The following is a 20,092-nucleotide window of genomic DNA, read 5'->3' on the forward strand; positions in this document are numbered from 1 at the left end:
AATATTTGGATAAGGTAAGTATGGGTATAGGGGTATATGTTTTGGGGTACTGAGGTATATGTTTTGGGGTGTTTGGGTACTTTAAGGGTTCAAATATAGTTTTGGGTTATGGGGTACAGGGGTCGTTTTAGGGTTTAGGGATAGGTATGGGTTTTGGGGTACAGGGGTATTTTTAGGGTTCAAGGCTAGGTTTGGGTTTTGGGGTATAGGGGTATTTTTAGGGTTCAGGGCTAGGTTTGGGTTTTGGGGTACAGGGGTATTTTTAGGGTTCAGGGCTAGGTTTGGGTTTTGGGGTACATGGGTATTTTAGGGTTCAGGGGTACATTTAGGTTTTGGGGTACAGGGTCATTTTTAGGGTTCAGGGCTAGGTTTGGGTTTTGGGGTACAGGGGTATTTTTAGGGTTCAGGGCTAGGCTTGGGTTTTTGGGTACAGGGGTATTTTAGGGTTCAGGGGTAGGTTTGGGTTAAGGGGGAACAGTGGTATTTTTAGTGTTCAGGTCTAGGTTTGGGTTTTGGGGTACAGGGTTTTTTTAGGGTTCAGGGGTAGGTTTGGGTTTTGAGGTACAGGGGTATTTATAGGGTTCAGGGCTAGGTTTGGGTTTTGGGGTTCATGGTTATTTTAGGGTTCAGGGGTAGGTTTGGGTTTTGGGGTACAGGGTTATTTTTAGGGTTCAGGGATAGGTTTGGGGTTCGGGGTACAGGGGTATTTTTAGGGTTCAGGGGTAGGTTTTGGTTTTGGGGTACAGGGGTATTTTAAGGGTTCAGGGCTAGGTTTGGGTTTTGGGGTACAGGGGTATTTTAGGGTTCAGGGGTAGGTTTGAGTTGTGGGGTACAGTGGTATTTTTAGAGTTCAGGGCTAGGTTTGAGTTTTGGGGGTACAGGTTTTTTTAGGGTTCAGGAGTAGGTTTGGGTTTTGAGGTACAGGGGTATTTATAGGGTTCAGGGCTAGGTTTGGGTTTTGGAGTACATGGGTATTTTTAGGGTTTAGGGATAGGTTTTGGTTTTGGGGTACAGGGTATATTTATAGGGTTAGGATGGGTTAGTGTTTAAGGATGTTGGGGTATTTTAAGGAGTAAGGGTGGGTTATGATTAAGGGGTGCAGGGGTATTTAAAGGAAGCAGGGTGGGATTAGCACACGATATGAGACATGGCATGAAGGGCGAACGTACCACATGCCCCCAGCGTTTGTTACGCCCCCAGCACATGCCCACAGCACAACGCAGACACGCCCACAAGGGACTACTTTGCTGGCACGGTTCTTTTACCTTTTAAATGTATATGGTGGGCATCTGCATAGCCTATGTCCTTCTGCTGCAACTGCCCTTTCCAAAGCTGTATTGGGTGTTGTGATTGGTGCTGTGGTTCCTGAGATTACCCGCCTCAAAGGTTTGGGCTCTCTCTTTATTATATTAGTATAGATTGAAAGCCAGCCGACACGTGTTTCGTCGCAAGAAAACACTATTTCCGCGACTCCTCAGGGCTGGGGAGGATACAAAATAACGGATGGAGTACATGGTAATTTTGACAATAGGAAGACTTCAAATAGTGACTGTATATGGTGAGTGTTAGCTGAAGGAGATGAGAACCCAAGTCAAATAATAATCACAGTCCTTGTCAGGATGAATCACAAAAGATACTAAATAATCCTGTGCTTAACCCGCTGCACAAAGCAGCAGGCTTAACTTAATGGGTAAAGTATTTATGCAACACAAAAAAAATCAAGAATAACACAACACGGGAATGTTCCTAACCCAATTAAGAAAAACAGTAACTTTTAATGACTAAAACGAACACAAAATGACAAAAATCCAATGAGTAGACCTGGAGATATGTATTCCTAAAGTTTAAATAAACAACAGTGCCAAAAAGCACAAAGCACCAAATATGGGTATCTGATCACTCTAGACCGGGTCAAAGTCAAAAGTTAAGGCTGACGGCGATGGGCCGTGGGTTGGATACAGGGATTATATTAATCCCGGTGGAAGGTTTCCCTCCTGACTTAAAATTTTTTATGGAGATCCAAAAGTGGTTGTCAACGAGTCATCATCGGGGCATGCTGCAAGCAGAATCTGAAGCAAAGCTTGCAGAAGAGCAGGGTCCCAGTGTGGTAGTCAAGAAAGGCAGGAAAGCTCAGAGCGGGGCCAAGTCTGAAGTCCATGTCCAGAAAGGCCTTGACGTTGATTCAATGCTGCACTGTGTCGGTCTTAATGAAGCACTCTATTTTTGGACTTAGAAACCTTTCTGGAAGTCAGATCTCCTTTAGTGGGGCAAACCAGTAAGTTGAGGGTGACTGGCAACTCAATGTTGATGGCTGCAGCTTTTACATGAGGTCACTGTCTCTGTCAGCTCCCCAGACATAAAGTTGGTAAACTTTTTCTAAGTCCCACTTCTTGCAATTTGGGGACAGGAGAGTATACTCTAACATCAGTCAAGGATCCTGGACCTGGGGGCACCACTTGGGGGTTAGGACTCACTCCAGCAAAGCTGAGCAGCAGAATGCAGGGCAGGTCCAGTTACAATTGGTCAGCTTGACAACTGTAGGGAGGGGCCTCTGGAAGCTTGTTTTGTCCCTTTAGCTGAAACAGGAGGTCAGCCAACTGACCCCTTGGAGTCAGTTCTGGGGTCCCAGGTTCAAGGCGAAATGTCTTTTCTTCCCCATTTTTTAATTCCCAGTGCCAGTCTGTGTGGGGAGGGCAAGCCTTTGTGTAAACCCTAACCCAGTTCTCATCCGTTCCTACCCTCCCACTGGTTTTGGAGCCTGCCTTACTGGAGAGCTAAAGGGAGGCAGGCATAGTTGTGAACTTTATGTGCAAGTGACAAGGCCATCCTTCCAAGGGAGGGGCTCCCTTGTCCATTGTCTATAAGCACTGCCCACTGTCTGGGAGCAATACACATCTCACTACAGGGGAGCTATCAGGGGTGTTTTGACTGCTGTACATTGGCGGGAGAGCCTTTTAGTTTTAGGAACAGAAATAATAACTTTCTAAAGTGTAATTTCCAAAATATAATTATAACATCCAACTTGACCACTAAGTTGGATTTGAAATTACCATTCAATTAGGCTTTGAACCATTTGTTCCCCCTACTTTCACACTGAATTTAGTATTTAATAAATATAATAGTGCACCCCAATGTTAACCTATAGGGCATTGCCACAGTGAAACATGACTTTGGAGGTATGTCTCTGCCAGAACAGAACATGTAAAAGATTACCTGTCCTAATTTTTTTATATATCATGCACGCTGTCCTATGGCCTTTTAAGGCCTATTTTAGAAGTGACTAATAAGTATTAAAAAGTAAGAGTTTAGACCGGAAAAATATTATTTTATCAGGTTGAAATGGCAGTTTAGAACTGCACCCCACGCCCCCCCCCCCCCACCACCCCCTGTCTGCAGTGCTGGCCTGGAGATGAGTTTTACAGCACTACTTAAGTGGGTGGAACAATGAGTCCTGCTAACCAAAATTTACATTTAATTTTGCATGCCCTCGGTACAGGTGTTCCCATATACTAGGAACTTATAAGAAATTAAAAATTGCCAATTTTAACAGGTTTGATAGGGAGGGCGCAATCACTTTACCACTGGTTGTAGGGCTAAAGCGCACAGAGTCCTATGGCCAACAAAAAACAGGTTCAGCAACAGAAGGCAAAAATATGGAGGAATATCATGCAGACAATGGTCATATACACCAGGCATTATGACTCTTTTATTATGTTGTTGCTTGTGTGTGCTATTACAATTCTTCTTCAGTGTCACTGGTCATCTGTTCTACTGTACTGTTTCTCCAACGTTGCGGATTGCTAGCTTTCAATGATAAGACCAGACAACTGACATCCTACATTGCAGTCTTGCGTTGATAGTAATAAAGAAGTTGTTCTAAATATATTACATTTCCCCATATAACTCATGATAACAATTCATTAGATTTTATGAAATGGCTGCTAATAAGAAAAATTAAGACTCCTTCAGTATTAAGGGGTGCACTTATACACCAGGTTTTTCCACAAAAACAATAAAAATATTTTCTAGTAATACTATTAACGAATGTACAGTGTGTTCCCATGACAATCACAAAGAAATGGCTGATGATGGCTGATAGCCAGAAACCGTTCCTAGGATGCTTGTTCTCAGTCCATGGAGTACCTGGCTTGGCAGTTCCGGCTGGACTGTTCCCATGGGGCACAGGGTCAAGACTGATTTGCATATGGCTGGGTTCAAACTGGAATGGCATGGTGAACAAAAAAAAATATGGATTTAGGCCCAGATCTCTGTACTGGGGTGAATGTATGACATTGCTCTGCATTCTGTCCATCAACTGTTGTTTTTGCATTTGTCATCCCAAGTGGGACGGGTATGTGCAGACGTGAGTCCCGTGCTCTCCATGCCACTGAAATCAAGCTATCCTGGCTGATGAGGGCTGAAAGCCCGAAACCGGTCCTAGGATGCTTGTTTCCAGTCCAGGGAGGACCCGACTTGGCAGTTCGGGCTGGACAGTTCCCATGGGGCACAGGGTCAAGACTGATTTGCATATGGCTGGGTTCAAACTGGAATGGCACAGTGAGCAAAAAATCGATGGATTTTGACCCAGATCTCTGTACTGGGGTGAATGAATGACATTGTTTTGCATTCTGTCCATCGACTGTTGGTTTTGTATTTAGGTAAAAGTGTCAACCCCTCCCTTACTTCCTACTCAGGAAGAGTCATCAGAATGCAGATGAGTACTCAGACACACCTAACCTTCCTGTGTTTGTGGTTGTCCAGAAGGAATGCACAAAGTGTAGCTGTCACCCGCCCCAGACATGTATTCAAACAGGCTGCAGGCACACAGAGCTGTGAGAGCAGAGAAATGTCCACTTTCTAAAAGTGATATTTCTGAAATAGTAATGTTAAATCCAACGTTATCATTGAAGATGATTTATCATTACCATTCCAAAGATATAAAACATGACACAGCTACTCCTTTCTCATCAGGAATTACAGCTTAAAAGCATATTAAGGAATTCCCATGTTAACATATGAGAGGTGTATGCCTTACAGAAGTGAAAAAAACAGATGTACGTGTTTTTCACCACCAGGATCTGCAAAACTTAAAAATATATGTCCTACCCTTTACTTACACAGCACTGCACCCGAAGGGCAACCTAGAGCCTACATTAGGTGAGACTTGTGTGTAATAAGAGGGGAGGCTAAGGGCTGGCAAAGGGTTTTAACTTCCATGTCAAAGTGGCTTTAAAACCACACACACAGGCTCAGCAGTGGCAGGCCTGAGACATGTTGAAAGGGCTACTTATGTGGGTGGCACAATCAGTGCTGCAGACCCACTAGTCGCATTTCATGTACAGGCCCTGGGTAAATGGTATAGCACTTAACAAGGGACTTAGAAGTAACTTAAATACGTCAACAGGTGTAACCCAATTATACCATGTTTCGAGGAGAGAGCACTTGCACTTTAACACTGGCCAGCAGTGGTAAAGTGCTCAGAGTCCTAAAGCCAACAAAAAGAATTCAGCAGAAAAAGGAGGAGGAAGGCAAAACGTTTCGGTAGACTCTTCCGAGAGGGCCAGTTTCCAACATTTGTCCACAGAATTGTTGGACTACAGACATTGAGCTTGCAATGTCGCTCCAATGGAGGATCTTTGTTCTCCATTCTTCTTTCATTATATCAACAGACAGCCACTGGATTTAGAACACATAAAAGAAGCCATTTTTGATGTTTATATCCTTTACTCACTCTTCTGAATTACGCATTCTGTACCATGCGCAATGAATACTAACAAAAAAAATTAAACACCTTCCGTTTTTGTGTCTTTTTTCACATACTACTTTACCACAAGAACAATCATTTTATTCTATTCTATAAAGCACATATAGAGAACATAGCTACCCCTAGGCATCCAAGCACTGATAGTGTGGCACAGACTTGTTAGAGGCCATTATAGGGAGGTATTCTGAAAGTGCCATGTCTTCAATAGTTTGCGAAAAGGAAGTTACTTTTTGGCTTATCACAGAGAATGGGGATGGCTGTTCCACAGTTTAGCTGCATTATAGGCTAAGGAACACCCTCCATATTTTGCCCTTCTAACCATAGGCACTTTGGCCAAATGTGCATTAGATGATCGCAAAGTTCTCCCGGATAAATAGGAAGATAGCAAGAAACGAGAGATAAAAGACCCTTTGTCAAGGAGTGCTCTGTGCGTGATAGACAAAGTGATTTAAATTTGATCCTCTAAGCCACCAGAAGTCAATGGCGGGAGCTCAAGCCTTGTTGGGCGGATTGATGTCTGGGTATGTCATACAGTATTCGAGCAGTGGAATTCTGTACTACCTACAGTTTCCTTATAGTGACTTTTGGAGCCCTCAAATAAAGTGAGTTGCCGTAGTCCAGGCAGTAAAGAATGAGAGCCTGGACTTCCAAAGCCTTCATAGTAGGAGAGAGAAGAGAGGGAATTTTTCTGAGTATCCTGAGCATGCTGTAGCAAATGACGGCAAGCTTTAGTACTTGGGAGTCAAAGTTCAAGGATTTATACAGCCACATTCCTAGGCTCTTTATGGCTTCTTTTCGGGGCAGGAGGGAAACTTAAACAGATTGGCCAGCCCAGGCTCATAGGAGATTTAGGATTGTTGCCAAGGATCATGAGCTCCATTTTGTTTCCATTTAGTTTAAGGCAGGAGCCATTCAACCAGCTGGCAACTTTCTCTAAGCAGGAGATGTTAGAAATGTGGTAGCTTGGCAACGAGCGGGTAGGCTAAACTCCGGAGGATTGTGTAAAGCATCTGCGCAGCACACTCACAGGCGACACACCGGGCACACCACAAAAGGATACTCCACACCAGGTTGCATGGAAATAACTTGTGTATTATACAAACACATTAGAACGCAAACACATGTACATATCTACTGTGCCACCATGCACCAGGTAGCAATTCACAGGGGACTATTTACAAGGCAGGGCCAATCGGGCTGCTGCCAGAATCATCACAAGCACAGGTTGCAAAGGATAAGTGAAAGTCTATGAGCAGTAATAAACGTAATCTGTCCATACCTGTTGGGCATAAGCAATGAACTTAACGTCATCACCTTATGCAGAACAGTAAATATAAACTAACCAGTACCTACTGGTGAATAAAGGGCCTCAGCACCATCCCTTCAGCCAAAGAAAATCTAATTAGGATTAGGCATAAATCACCTTTACATGAGGCACAAACATAGGAACATAGCGGTGCCATTATTAGCACAAATCAGAGTAGGCCTAAACATGAGCATGTGGCATTCCTATTAGGCATAACAAAACATCTGGCACAACAATAGGCCTAAACCTCATTAGCAGCATGAGGCCTAGCATATTATGCAGAACACCCACCCTGTAAGCCTTAGGGGAAAACATTAGGCCTAAACCTGAGGCATGAAGGCAATATCATTAGCGTAAGAACATTATCAGCCTAAACTACCTTATGCATGTATAAAGGCCCTGCTCATAACATTGGCAAAACACTTTATGTCAATACCCCTGGGCATGACGGCACCATTGGAATGTAGAAAACACAGTATGCCACAAATCCTCAGTGTCAGCATTAGGCGATCTTACTGGCCTCAAAACATGAACAATACATTAGGCTTCCAATCAACAGTGTAAAAATGAGGCCCACAAGTTACTAGCTAGGTATGAGTCACTCTCTGGGACTCAACACCAGTATTGCCCCCTCGGTGCAGCTGCCCGCGGTGTAATTTTGATGAGCAACAGGACACTGGCACCAAGGGGTGTAGATGCGAGCCCCCCTCCGGGGCTACGGAATGACGAAAAATGCTCAATGTTGCCCCCAATGTCGCAACTGCCTACTGTCTGGAGGGACAGTTGAGTAGGGTAAAGTGAATCAGTCCCGGTCCATGGGGAAGTTGGGGTCCTCCCTCCTGGGGGCTCTGAAGGGAAGTTATTCCCAAAACAGAAATCGTCACAGTGGCCCGCAACTGCACCGCCGCTGGGTATCCCACGGGGCACTGTGGCCCGGCCCGTGCTGGAGCCCCACATGGACTCCGAAACCAACGCGGCCGCTCGATACAGCTGCCCACTGCCACGCGGGGCAGCTGGGAAGAGCAGCACCACCACTCTTAGAAAGACTACTGGGGTCAGCGGGCACCGACAAAGTGCCCAGTTGCCCCCCTCCACCACCAGTCCCCCACGGAGCCCCACACTCACCGGGCTCTCCTCGGTCACCTCCGGTCTTCTTCCGGGGTCTCCCTTGACTCGCCTCTGGTGCTGCTTTGAGTCGCAGGGGCACGGACCGGCGGGGTGGGCTCCTGCTCCGGTTTCTCAGCACCACGGGGCTCTCTTCAACCGGGCCACCCCTCGATGGGGCCCGGGACTTCTGTTTCGGCTTGTGGAGGCGGGGATGGCTCCCATCCTCCTTTCTGCTCCCACCTCCTGGCTCTGGCCGGCAGTGGCTTCCGTCCTGCGGCGCCCACCCACCTCCAGGCTGTCTTCAGAGTTACCTCGTTGCGTCTGCTGCGTCTCTTCTCCCCGGCTGCAGGAGTGATTTTCCTGAGGCAACCAGGCAGAGTGGGCACCCACAAAGTCGGTAAGAGGTGGTGCAGACTCCCGCCATACTTTTAATTACAAAGCCCTCTAGGTCGCGGTGGTGATTCTGGGCAGTTTAGAAGTGCGGTGGGCTCCTGCCTTCAAATAAAGACATTTGTGGGGAAGGCACCCGCTAAAGACGGCAAGGTGTGGGGTAGGCTCCTGCAGTATTTTCAAAGGTGCCGCTCTCCCTGTCAACACGCGAGGTGGGCACCTGCAGTTCTCAAAGGCAGGCAAAGCGCCCGGTGGGCACCCGCTGGTTTCAAAGATACTTGAAGATGCGGGGTGGGCACCCGCGACGGCAACCAGATGCGGGATGGGTACCCGCTGTTTTCAATAACACATAAAGTGGGGTGGGCACCTGCAACAGGCTGCCAAATGCAGAGGTAGGCACCCGTTCTCCTTTGCAACACGGGGCTCTCCCTGGCACACGGGAGCCCTGCTGGGAAACGGATTCTCCTCCGGGGGCACGAACGGGGGGTAGGCTCCCACTGTACTTTTCAAACAGCCTGCTCCCCCAGGCAGCACGCGCTGCAGGACCCACACACCTTCTTACCCGGGGCAGGTGCTGAAGGCAGCACTCACGAGGCGCTAGATGGCTCACAGTCCCAGGGTCCCACTGAGTAAAGTAGCACCCACGCTCCGCACCTCCTTGGAGTGCAGGCAGACATATGATAGCGCAAGGTGCTAGGTCAGGAGAACAGGCAGGTAAGGCTGGGCAAGATCAGCAGACTGTGGTCACTCATCAGGACAGCAGTTCCCAGAAGGGGGTAACTCCCATACAGTGGCACTCCTCCGGACATAGCAGTCTTTATTCCAGCGAAGGGCTCTCACTGGCCCGGTGGACAGCGGAGGGGTACAGATGGGCACAAGGGCCAGCACACAGGCCCTTGCGGCGGTACCTCCTAGCAGAGTGTCCCCTCTCAATCAAAGTCCACGCACAGTCTGTCACATGGAGGCACAACCCCCCTGTATATACCCCCTTACCCCACCCACCAGAAAGGGCTAGAACCTTCTAGAAGGCTCTCTGGGGAAGGTGTAGAGCACCCTGTCTGCCAGGCTTCCCACCAAGAGCTGGGAGCTGGGCGACAGACACATCCCAGGGAAGGAGCTAGCCCTGGTCCCTTTGAACACTAGACCTGCAACCCACTTGAGGCAGCAGGCCCAAAGCACTCAGACAGGGTGACATTTTAAAAGTGACATTTCTTACAATGGTGAAAATAAACTTGCATACACCATCGCGCAGCATTTACTATTCGCCCACATGCCGAACATGGCATACTTTTTCTCTCCCATGGGGGGCTTTCCTAATGTAAGCTCATGGGAGGCACATAGCACACTTCCTTTGCACTGGTAACCAGCGCTAAAGTGTCCAACAACCTGCACCCACCAATTCCATCACAGCCAAAAAAACTAAGGGGAAGGCAAAAAGTTTCGGGATGACCCTGCAAGCAGGGCCAAGTCCAACAGGGGGCTAATGAGGAGGAGAGGGAGTCCAGGCTCTGAGTAAGGGAGAAGACCAATTGAGTATCGTCTGCACAAGAGATTATCATAATCCCGAAGGAATGGACGGTATCTGCAAGTGGCCTCTTATACAAAGTAAAAAGAGTAGTGCTCAACGAGGAGCCATGAGGTACTCCGCATTTTAGGGGGAAGGCATCTGATGTACAGCCCCCGTCAAAGAACTTAAACGGCCTGTCTTCAAGGAAAGACTTAAGCCAGGAAAGGGCAATCCTGAGATTCCAGCACTCTAATCTGTCAGCAAGAATATCATGATATACCGGATCAAATGCTGAGCTAAGATCCATAATAGCTGATGAGCCTCCTTGATCTAGAAGCCCTTTGGCCTCTTCTACCACCACCAGAAGAATGGTCTCTGTACTGTGGTATGGCCAGAATCCAGTTTGGGTGGAGTGCAATATATTGTGATTTTCTAAAAATTCTGATAAAATTAGGTTAACATGTTTTTCTATTGTTTTACTACTCCCAGGAAGGAGAGGATCCAGATTAGGCTTTTCTAGTAATGTTGTAACCGTGGCAGTTTTCCGTGGCATAGGACAAACCCCGCAGTTATAGGAATGGTTGCCATTTCAAGATGGGTGGGAAGTATCTGGTCTGCTACTTTGGCTAAAATGTGTGGAGTGGCCAGCTTATTAGGAGAACAGGATTTCACTTTACTCAAGATATCTGCAAAACTATGCAGCGTCAGAATAGAGAAATCACTCAGCATGGCCCAGTTAATGGCAGTTAATAACCGGCAAGTTTTTCTTATGACTTGAGTTACAAGTTTCAGTACACTGTTGAAAATTGCAATAGATTTTCTGGATTTTATTCTAAAAAAATCTTGCAATATCATTACACCTTGAGGTTGAGGATTCAGGGGGGCAGAGGAGGAGGGCTCTGATAGAGTTTTCACAAAGTGAAACTTTTCATGGAAAGAATTAGCGGCACAGTTAATTATTTCCTCAAAATATGCTGCTAGTGCTTTTTTAATTTTAACATGGTAAACAGTAATGGCATCTCACTCCCCATAATCTCTTCTCCAAATCCTTTCCACGTTGTCATATTCTTGTTTTAATTTTCAGAGATTCGGAGTGTACCAAGTTGTAGATTTGTCTTTTGCAAATCTGATGTGAGTTTTCAGGGGGATGACTTGATCAATTGTGGATTTGATCCATTGAGAAATCTTTTCATATGCTTAAATTGGGTCCAAGCCTAGAATAGGTCTGGAGTCATTAAGGGCCTGTTACCATGATTCAAAGGGCAGTTTAGACCAAGAATGATCTTTTCAAATGACTGGATTATAGGACATGGATGTTGAACTTTTAGGAAATTATCATTGAAGATAACAAGATCTAGTAAATGGCCCTTCATGTGCGAGGGCCCAGACACTCTTTCAGACAATTAGATGGAAAAAAGATCCTGTAAGAGGTCAGAGGCTTGAGTACTCGCCGACTCTTCCAAGTGGAGATTGAAGGCTTGTAATATGGAAAAGTTTGCTCTGGTACTAGCAAAATTCTCATTTACTTCAGGGACGGACTGGAGGAATTTGCCACTTGGTCCAGTAGTCCTATGTAATAAGGCTCCTGAAAAGATAGTTGTAGGGGAGAAAGAGATAGGAAAATTCAAGATTTCACAATACAGGAGTTGTGCAGGTTCAATAAGTCGACTAAATTCTTCTTTAAGGATAATCTCATTCCCTCCAACTTTCTTGTTCTCTTGATCTTTACGATAAATATAATATCCGGGGGCGGGGTTTGAACAAGATCTGGCCCAGTTACCGCATGGAGCCAGGCCAAAAATACTGCATCTGTTTTTTGCTGCTCTGAGAAGGTGAAAGCTCTAACTTGTGACATGGGGTGATCTACAAATAATTAGGAACATATGCCAACTAGCTTCCTCATTAGTATGTGGCTTGGGATCATAAGGCAGCAAAAGCTGAAAAACGTTCATAGTTCTTGATTAAGGAATGTACTTTTCCTGTGAAAATTAAAAAAGGAACGGCTCAAGACTGTACAAAGTATTATGGTTATAGAGATATCTTTTAGACATTATAGATATGCAGAGTTTCTGCCAATGCTTTGCCTGCATTTTTCCCCCTATAAGAGTGTTGCCGAAGGTTGGTTAGTTTATTTGCAGGGCATTGAGGTTCCCAGTTGCTACTTGCTGGTGTCCAGCTGTGGCAGACAGACTTCCAGGCTGCATCTGCTCCATGGTCCCCATTGACCTCTGCATCTGTGCAAACTCTGTGCTTTGATCGCTGGTGCCTGGCTGATGACACAGTTCTTGTATCAGATTTATTGCCCCAGCAAGGTCAGCCAAGATTTGTGGTGGAGCATGGTCGTACATGGGGTGTCCGATAGGGACTCTACATGGTCCTTGATGGGACTTAGACACCCATGTATGGCATCGAGTTTGGCTGCCATGAGTTCAAAGCCCACCCGCAGCTGGTCAGTCAACTCCAACTGGCAACATCACATACATTGTTGGAACTTCATGAATTGGTCGGGGGTGCTGGGAGACAACCATTGTGATGCGTGTTTCCTGCTGTGTGTGGTCTGTGCAGGTGGTGGGCTCACCCTCAAGGCAGCTGGCCTGTCCTGCTTCTGGGGATAGGGAACGGAGGCTATCTATGATCCTTTGGGGGTGTCGGTGAAGATGACCAGGGAACCTCTTGATCGTCACTGAAGATATGTCTGGTCTGCTCTGCAGGAGGTGTTGTTTGTCCCTCTGCAATGTGAAAGGGGAGATGCTGGTTAACAGAGTTGTACATGTATGTTGGAGATTTGCCGATGTTTACGTTCAGACTGCATGCCAATGTACATTGTGACTGTTTTGGTGTAGCTGGCTATTTGATGGCAGTCAGTGTGTTTTTTGACTACATGACAGATGTGTTGTAGTACCTGTGCATTTGTCATCACACAGTGTCAGGCAATGCCTGATCTGAGTGGACAGTTACTACGCATGTACAGGACCTATTGTGAGTTGTGTCCTATGGTGCTGGTGTTGCACTTTGTGCCTCATTGCCATCATTGCTGATGTTCTGTGATGGCTATGTATGTGCTGCATTGTAGGGGAGTTGCTCCTGCAGCTCTGATTTCGTGTAGCCTTCTCCCTTTGAGACAGAGTGCCTTTGAATTGTGTGCTTTTCGGGGCCTGTTTTGTTTTTGGCTTGTCATATGTGCTCTCTGACAGATTTTGTGGCCCGGTGCATTGTTCGTCTGCTGCGTGTATTATACGGCATGGGTTGTGTGTGTACGTGTACATGTTAGAGTGTGACCTGCTCCTTCATGGATGTGAACCGCTCTGGGCTACCTCCATGTCGATTTGTGGGTCATCACATGTTTTTGGGCTGCTGCCATGCTATCGGGCATGCAGTGTTACTTGCATAGTCAGTGGGAGTAACAGAGCCGCTCCTTTGCTGGATTCCGCACATGTGCATGGTTCAGCTGTGTTATTGGAGATCTGGAGGGGGCCCCTTTGTGCACATTGTGGACGGGGACCTGTTTTGCGTTTCTATTTGTGCTGCAGTGTACCAAGGCTCTCAGTGACATGATCCAGGGTCATTGTGGGTGTGAAGTGTGCTACACATAATTGTGCGTGTGGGTCATTGTACCCATCTTTCCCCTTCCCCCCCAGTCCCTGGTCATCACTCACCATGTTGCTGTTGGATGAGGTTGTATTGTGCTGTGTCTAGGCCCCCAATTCCTGCTACCATCTCCACACTGCTGACTGCGGCCACCCTTTCCTCCAGGTCATCAATCACCTCCTGTGTCACAGGACTCCCACCTCCAGTCGCACTTACTGCCTTCCTATTGACACAGAGCTTCTCCTTGGTTTGGCAGTGCACTTCATGCCAGCGCCTCTTGACCTCTTCCAGTGACCTCCTTGCCACTCCAACTGCATTGACGTTGTTGACGATGGCCTGCCATATTTCCATTTGGGTTTCCAGTGTAGGTGGCAGATAGTTGTTGGTAGTTTCCTATGGCCTCCGTGACAATGATATGGTCTTCTTGCGGACTGAACCCTGTCTTCCTCTTCTCTTGTCCTTGCCCTTCCCCGGAAATGGGGTTTCATGCTGGTCCTCTGTGGGGCTTATGGGGTTCAGCTTGTGCTCTGCACTGGGTCCGGGTGCATCCATGGTGCTACGCAGTTTGAAATGTTTTTTTCTTCTTTTATAGTTCAATTTCCCGCTAGACTGGTGGGATTTGCAGGCCTGTGGCTGGTTTTCCCTGATTTTCGCACAGCGATTGGCATCATCGCATTTTTCTTGCGTTCGCGTTTCGCATTTTTGTGGCGTGGTGTTGATTTTCTTGCTGATTGCGTTATCTGATGACTATCGCATGCTTCCGAGTGAATTCCACGTTGACACAGGGTTATTTTCCCGCGATGGGCTGCGATGTTGAAAGTTGTGTTACGCTACTCATGAGGTAGTTACCACACGTTCTTGTGAGTATACCCCTCAGTCTTGCACAACCAGACTCATATTTGATAAATGTAATCGAAAGGTAATGAAGTTACTACCACAGTTAAAATGTATATCTAGGTTTTAGTCTGATTGTCAATAAAGCATCAGTTGGCACCTGCTGCTCTGTTTCCAACAAAGCCTTGGGCTGATTACAATATCGATGGGTTCGACACCGACCCATCATTTTTGGATTCACCGACATCTGGCCTTGCGGTCCGCCTGCCACATTACAATTTGGAAGGCTGAGGCATCGGGGGAGAGCCCGTTGGAGCATTGGAAATGCTCATAATCCCCTAATGAAGGCTGCTCTGCTGTTGGGATTATGAAGTCATTTTCCGGCAGCCTTATCATGTTGTCCTTTCTGACAAGGAAAGGCTGTCAGAAAATGACTTTGGGGGGCCCTTTTGCCCCTGCCCTCCGCTATGGGGGCTAGGGGGCATCTATGGTGCCCCCTAAACATCCCTGCACTGTGTGGGTGCCTGCCACACGGTGCATGGATGTTTACAAACATCCAATTCACTATAGTAGCTTGTGCTGCGGGCCTGTTTCGCCCTCCGCACAAGATGCCATGATGAAATCGGTGTTTCCAAATTGCGAGGTTGGATCCGCTGACCTAGGGTCGGGCGGTTCCAGACCAATACAGTGTCGACATCGCAATCAGCCCCTTCATGTTTTGATTACAGAAGGTTAAAAAAAATGTTTTAAAAAGTGTTCCAGCAAAACTGCAACGGCCTCCAGAACTGTTAAAGGCCTATCACCTATGGAAGCTGCACTCTGACTTTTGAAAAGGTGTGAAAGGTCTCCCATGAAGCAAGCTAATAGCTTTGGTCAGGTAACTGATGGGTGTGGTGAAGGCACTTGTCTACTTCATTAGCAGAAATCCACATGCTGCAGTTCAAATAGGTCAGAAGACGAATTGTAATTTTATTGTAAAACAGCTGTCCATCTGTACCGTCAACAAGTGGGATGTATGCAGGAACTGCAGGAAGGGGAGTTCTCCATTGAGCCCCTTCTTAGCACTTCTAGTAATCACCCTGCCCTGTTATATATCCACTATTCTCAAAGCAGTAGTTATACAGGCGCTTTTTCAAAGTCTCTGCTATTTCACTCACAGCTGCAGTTATTGCACACAGTTTAGGACAATACTAAACACAATTCTTCTCTTTCAAAGTCGAGTTACCTCAGTTCTAAAGACGGTAGTATATTTACGGCTCCCTGTTTTCCGTTTTTACTGATTTTTTTCAGATAAATAGAGACAGAAACCTCTTTATTTTCCAGTCTATATTTATTTTTAAATGTAGTTAAACATGGAAATTGGGTTGTTTTTTGAGTGATTCTAACTGCTGTCAGCCATGGCTGCCAAGCGATTAGCTATGCAGATTGAAAGACAAGGGGTTTAAAAAAAAACAAAGGAATTTTAGTAAAGAGGCATAAACAACAGCAAATATGCACATGGTTGACACTAAAATGTGTATGTTTTCATTTAAGCGCATTGATTTATCATCTGTGTATTTTCATATCATTGATACCTCTTGGGCATTAAAGTATGAGTGCACATTTATCGGTTAAAGAAATGTGAAAATATACTAGTTTCAGCTTAATTTTTTTAACGAAACCCAAAGTAAATATGGATAAATACAGATTTAATTTGCAAAAAATAAATATGGATAAATACATATGGAAAAGTAAAAAAAATAAATACCATTAATCTGGCAGCCCTAAATATATAATGGGCAATACTGTTTTGAAGGATATTTGGTAAAGCACTTACAGAAATAAGCCTTAGGCCATATGTATCATAGTTCCGTTTTGCGATTCCTAAATAGCGATTTTTAAGGAATCGCTATTTAGGAATCGCAAAATGGTATGCATGAAGAAATTCGCTTTTTTTAGCGATTCCTTAAGCTTCCTTAATTGCGAATTCGCATTTTGCGAATTCACAATTAAGGAATAATTTCCAATGCATTCCTATGGGCCAGGAGGCCCATAGGAATGATTTCCAAATAATTCTCAAATTGCGAATTCGCAATTTGCTAATCGCAATTTGAGAATTATTGCAAGGGTGCAGGGGTGTCTCAAGGACACCCTGCTGCACCCCTGTAAATTACATGTGTGTGCATATGGCGCACATACATGCCCAATGGGCATGTATGTGAGTCATATGCCACTCTCACAAATGCACAATTGTGCATATTAAATGCTTAAGCAAAATAAGGAATCACAATTTTTTTGCGATTCCTTATTTTGCTAATTGATTATACATTCCAAAATCGGTAAAAAGACCTTTTGCGATTCGCTAAGGCTGAAATTCTGCGAATTTCGGCCTTAACGAATCGCAAAAGGCTTGATACATATGGCCCTTAGTGTCAACAGGGTAATCGCTAAAACAAAGACAGAATAGCAAAGGTGCACCTTTAGTTACAAGTGCAACATTATCTAGGTTTTGCACAAAATCTGCTGATCATATGTTGGGTGCAATTGTGCAAATTGTGACCTACTTATTACTGCTAAGGTGAAGTTCAGTTTTTAGAGGGTACACATTTTGCACTTGATTCCAAATTGCACTCCTGTCCCACCTAAAGTTTGGGATCAGACAATATTTGTGCATGATCCCGGGGTGCGTGAAACTGGAATTCAATATAGATTTCCCTTTAATTTTATAGTGTTCCATTCCTTTGTGCATAATTTGCCTTTCCTTGCCACAGAATTTAGTTAAATCTGGCATATAATTTGTCCATCACAGCCACATTTTTCAAGAGGCTGTAAGTTTGCCTTTCATACGATATTCACTAATTCTGCCTGGAATACAGCTTAGCACTGCACTGGTGGTGGATGTATTTCACAATAGGGGGTTTGGGAAAAGTGACTCAGAAGACATTAAACAATTGCATGAATTGTATGTACGAATTATAAAATATAACTGATCATGAATGTTCACTGATATTTTACGTAGTACTGTTTTGTGTTAAAGTAAAGTACTCTCATTCATTCATTAAGTCTTTATTGCGATTCTTCATCATAAAAGACAATAAATAGCAAATTATTACATTATTGCATGTTTTATCCATAAAAGAATACTCCAAAATTATGGAAATCTAAAACTTACAAATATTACACCAACACAGATAATAAATAAGTGCATATACATTAACATTTTGAAACCAGTTCTAAAAAAGTATTAAGTATGTAACCCAGCATAAAGACTTTGAGCATATGTTAATATCGTAGTTGTAAAGTAGTCTCACGTGTAAAGAAATTCCACTGTCAGGTCTTTACATTTATTGATGGGTGTTGGAAGCCCTATTGACTTCTGAGTCGCTAATCCCGCATCGCTTCCTAGAGTAATCCATGGACTACTTGACTCTGCAATTTTTAGGATCAAGTGCCAAAGTGGTGCACTTGGTGCCACTTGGGGGTTCAATTGTAAGGTTAAGTTGCAGAACAACAATGTTAAAAGGCTCCGATTGCCAAAATTTGAGCCTAGAAACTACTGTCAACCCAGCGACTCCTGTAAAAGTTCCCACAGTGCCAAAACGATAAACCAATAAAGTACCACTGTAAACTTGGAACATCAACAACATCTAAATTCCACTTTTAATTAGGGGGTGGGCATAATTTACATAATTTGCTGTAGCGTAAATATGGGGAATTACAGCAAAATGATGCATGATTACATGTAATTACATGAGAAGGGTACCCCTGCATGAAGCGCTCTTTTCTTCCAATAAAATGCCCACTTGCATCCAAACTAGACCTGAGGATGCATTTTCCGCTAAGAAAATAGCACTAAATGCAACAGAATAGGAACAGCAGCAGCTGCTCATGCTGTTTTCCTTTTTTTATTTTTTTTATTTTTATTGAGAATCAGACATGATACATAGTACATTGGAGTACACAAAGGGAAACAACAAAAGAAAAGAAAATATGGCATTAATGCATTATACAATATGTAATTTAGATACAATACTAAATAGAATTAAAACAAAAAAAGAGGTACATTCAACAGAAAGAGAGTATCATATTTCTTTACAGATATCTGTTGTTGTATTAGCATAGAATCAAACCGTCAAATCTTTTTATTTAACCTACTCCTTGTCTATTATGTTCCTCCATCCAAACAATAAGGGTTTCCAGATATTCATACCTCTTTTTCTATTTTTTGAACCTTTGCATTTATATAATGCAATTTCTTGTTTCCCAATACAAATTAGTCGATTTAGCCACTGATGAAAAGTTGGTGGTTCGGAATCCTTCCACACTGTGGCAAGCAAAAGACGAGCTATTGCTAAGCTTAAAAACACAAAGTCTCTTTGTGAGGTATCGATTTGCAATGTTACATCAAAACCCAGCATCATTAGTGTGGGAGTAATCTTGAGGTTCCTCTCCAATATCTGTGTCATAAATAATTCAATTCCCGTTTTTAACTCATCTAATTAAGTACATGAGTATAACATATGTATTATATCCGCTGGCCCGTTTTGACATCTTGGGCATCTATCCGACTCTCTCTTTCCCCATTTAAAAAGTTTTGCTGGTGTATAATATAAGCTGTATACAGTCTTATATTGTTGAGCCTTCAAGTTAGATGCCTTAAATACATTTTTGCCTATTTCCAGCACTTTATTTTTATCAACATCCCCATCGTTCAATTTGGCTGACCAATTTGATTCTGTTTTCTCTAAATCATTAGATATAAACTTTTGCAGTTCCTGATAAAATTCTCTAATTCTACTTTTGGGATTACTTATAAAATGAAGTATTGGTATAGGATCAAGACTAATATTCTCTTTTGGGATACCTCTCATAGAATTCTTAGTTTTTAAGTATTTAAAACATGAATCGCTTTGTAAATCAAATTTTTGTGCAATTCCTATTAGGTTACGCATCTCTGAATTTTCATAGATATCGGTCAGCATTACAATCCCCTTTTTTCCCATTTTTTTGCCATATCGTCATATATATTCGTGTGTAAGAGATCAGAATGCCACAGTGATGTGTATTTTGTATATCTACTAATCTCACATGTTTTCACGATCTTTTTCCAGTTTCTAATTGCACATTCGATACATTTATATCCTTTCCTTTGAAATTTTCTCATATCGCTTTGGCGTTGGAATAGCCCTGCTGCGGCTTCCCCAATTGCTAATTCATAAATAGTAGATATATCCATCTGTTCATTTTGCATTTTCTTATGATAGTATAAGATACCTAAATTCTGCAGGGCCGTCGCCCAGTAGGATAGCTGTATATTTGGGGCATTCCAACCACTTTGATCAATCGGCCGATTTAAGTATTTATAAGCACGACGAGTTCTTTGGTAACTCCAAATAAAATTGGTAAAGATCCCTTCAATTTTCCGTATTTTGCTAGTCATTAGTTCTATGGGGATAGCCCGCATTAAATATAAGATTTTTGCAAAGATTTTCATTTTAATTACATTTATCCTACCGATTATTGTGAGGTGTAGATAATCTAATCGTTTCATTTCCCGAATGATGGAGGTCATAACTGGGTCTATATTTATTGTCCAAATATCCCCCATTTTTGCTGT

General features: G+C 44.1%; 1 protein-coding gene across 2 annotated transcripts in view; it reads right to left on the reverse strand.

Moving 5' to 3' along the window:
* Positions 1-20,092, reverse strand: part of TECRL (trans-2,3-enoyl-CoA reductase like) — an 835,890-nt gene that overhangs the window by 141,042 nt on the left and 674,756 nt on the right. The gene's annotated exons all lie outside the window — the stretch shown is intronic.

Source organism: Lissotriton vulgaris, chromosome 3_1 (assembly GCF_964263255.1).
Source record: "Lissotriton vulgaris chromosome 3_1, aLisVul1.2, whole genome shotgun sequence".
Taxonomy (NCBI): Eukaryota; Metazoa; Chordata; class Amphibia; order Caudata; family Salamandridae; genus Lissotriton; species Lissotriton vulgaris.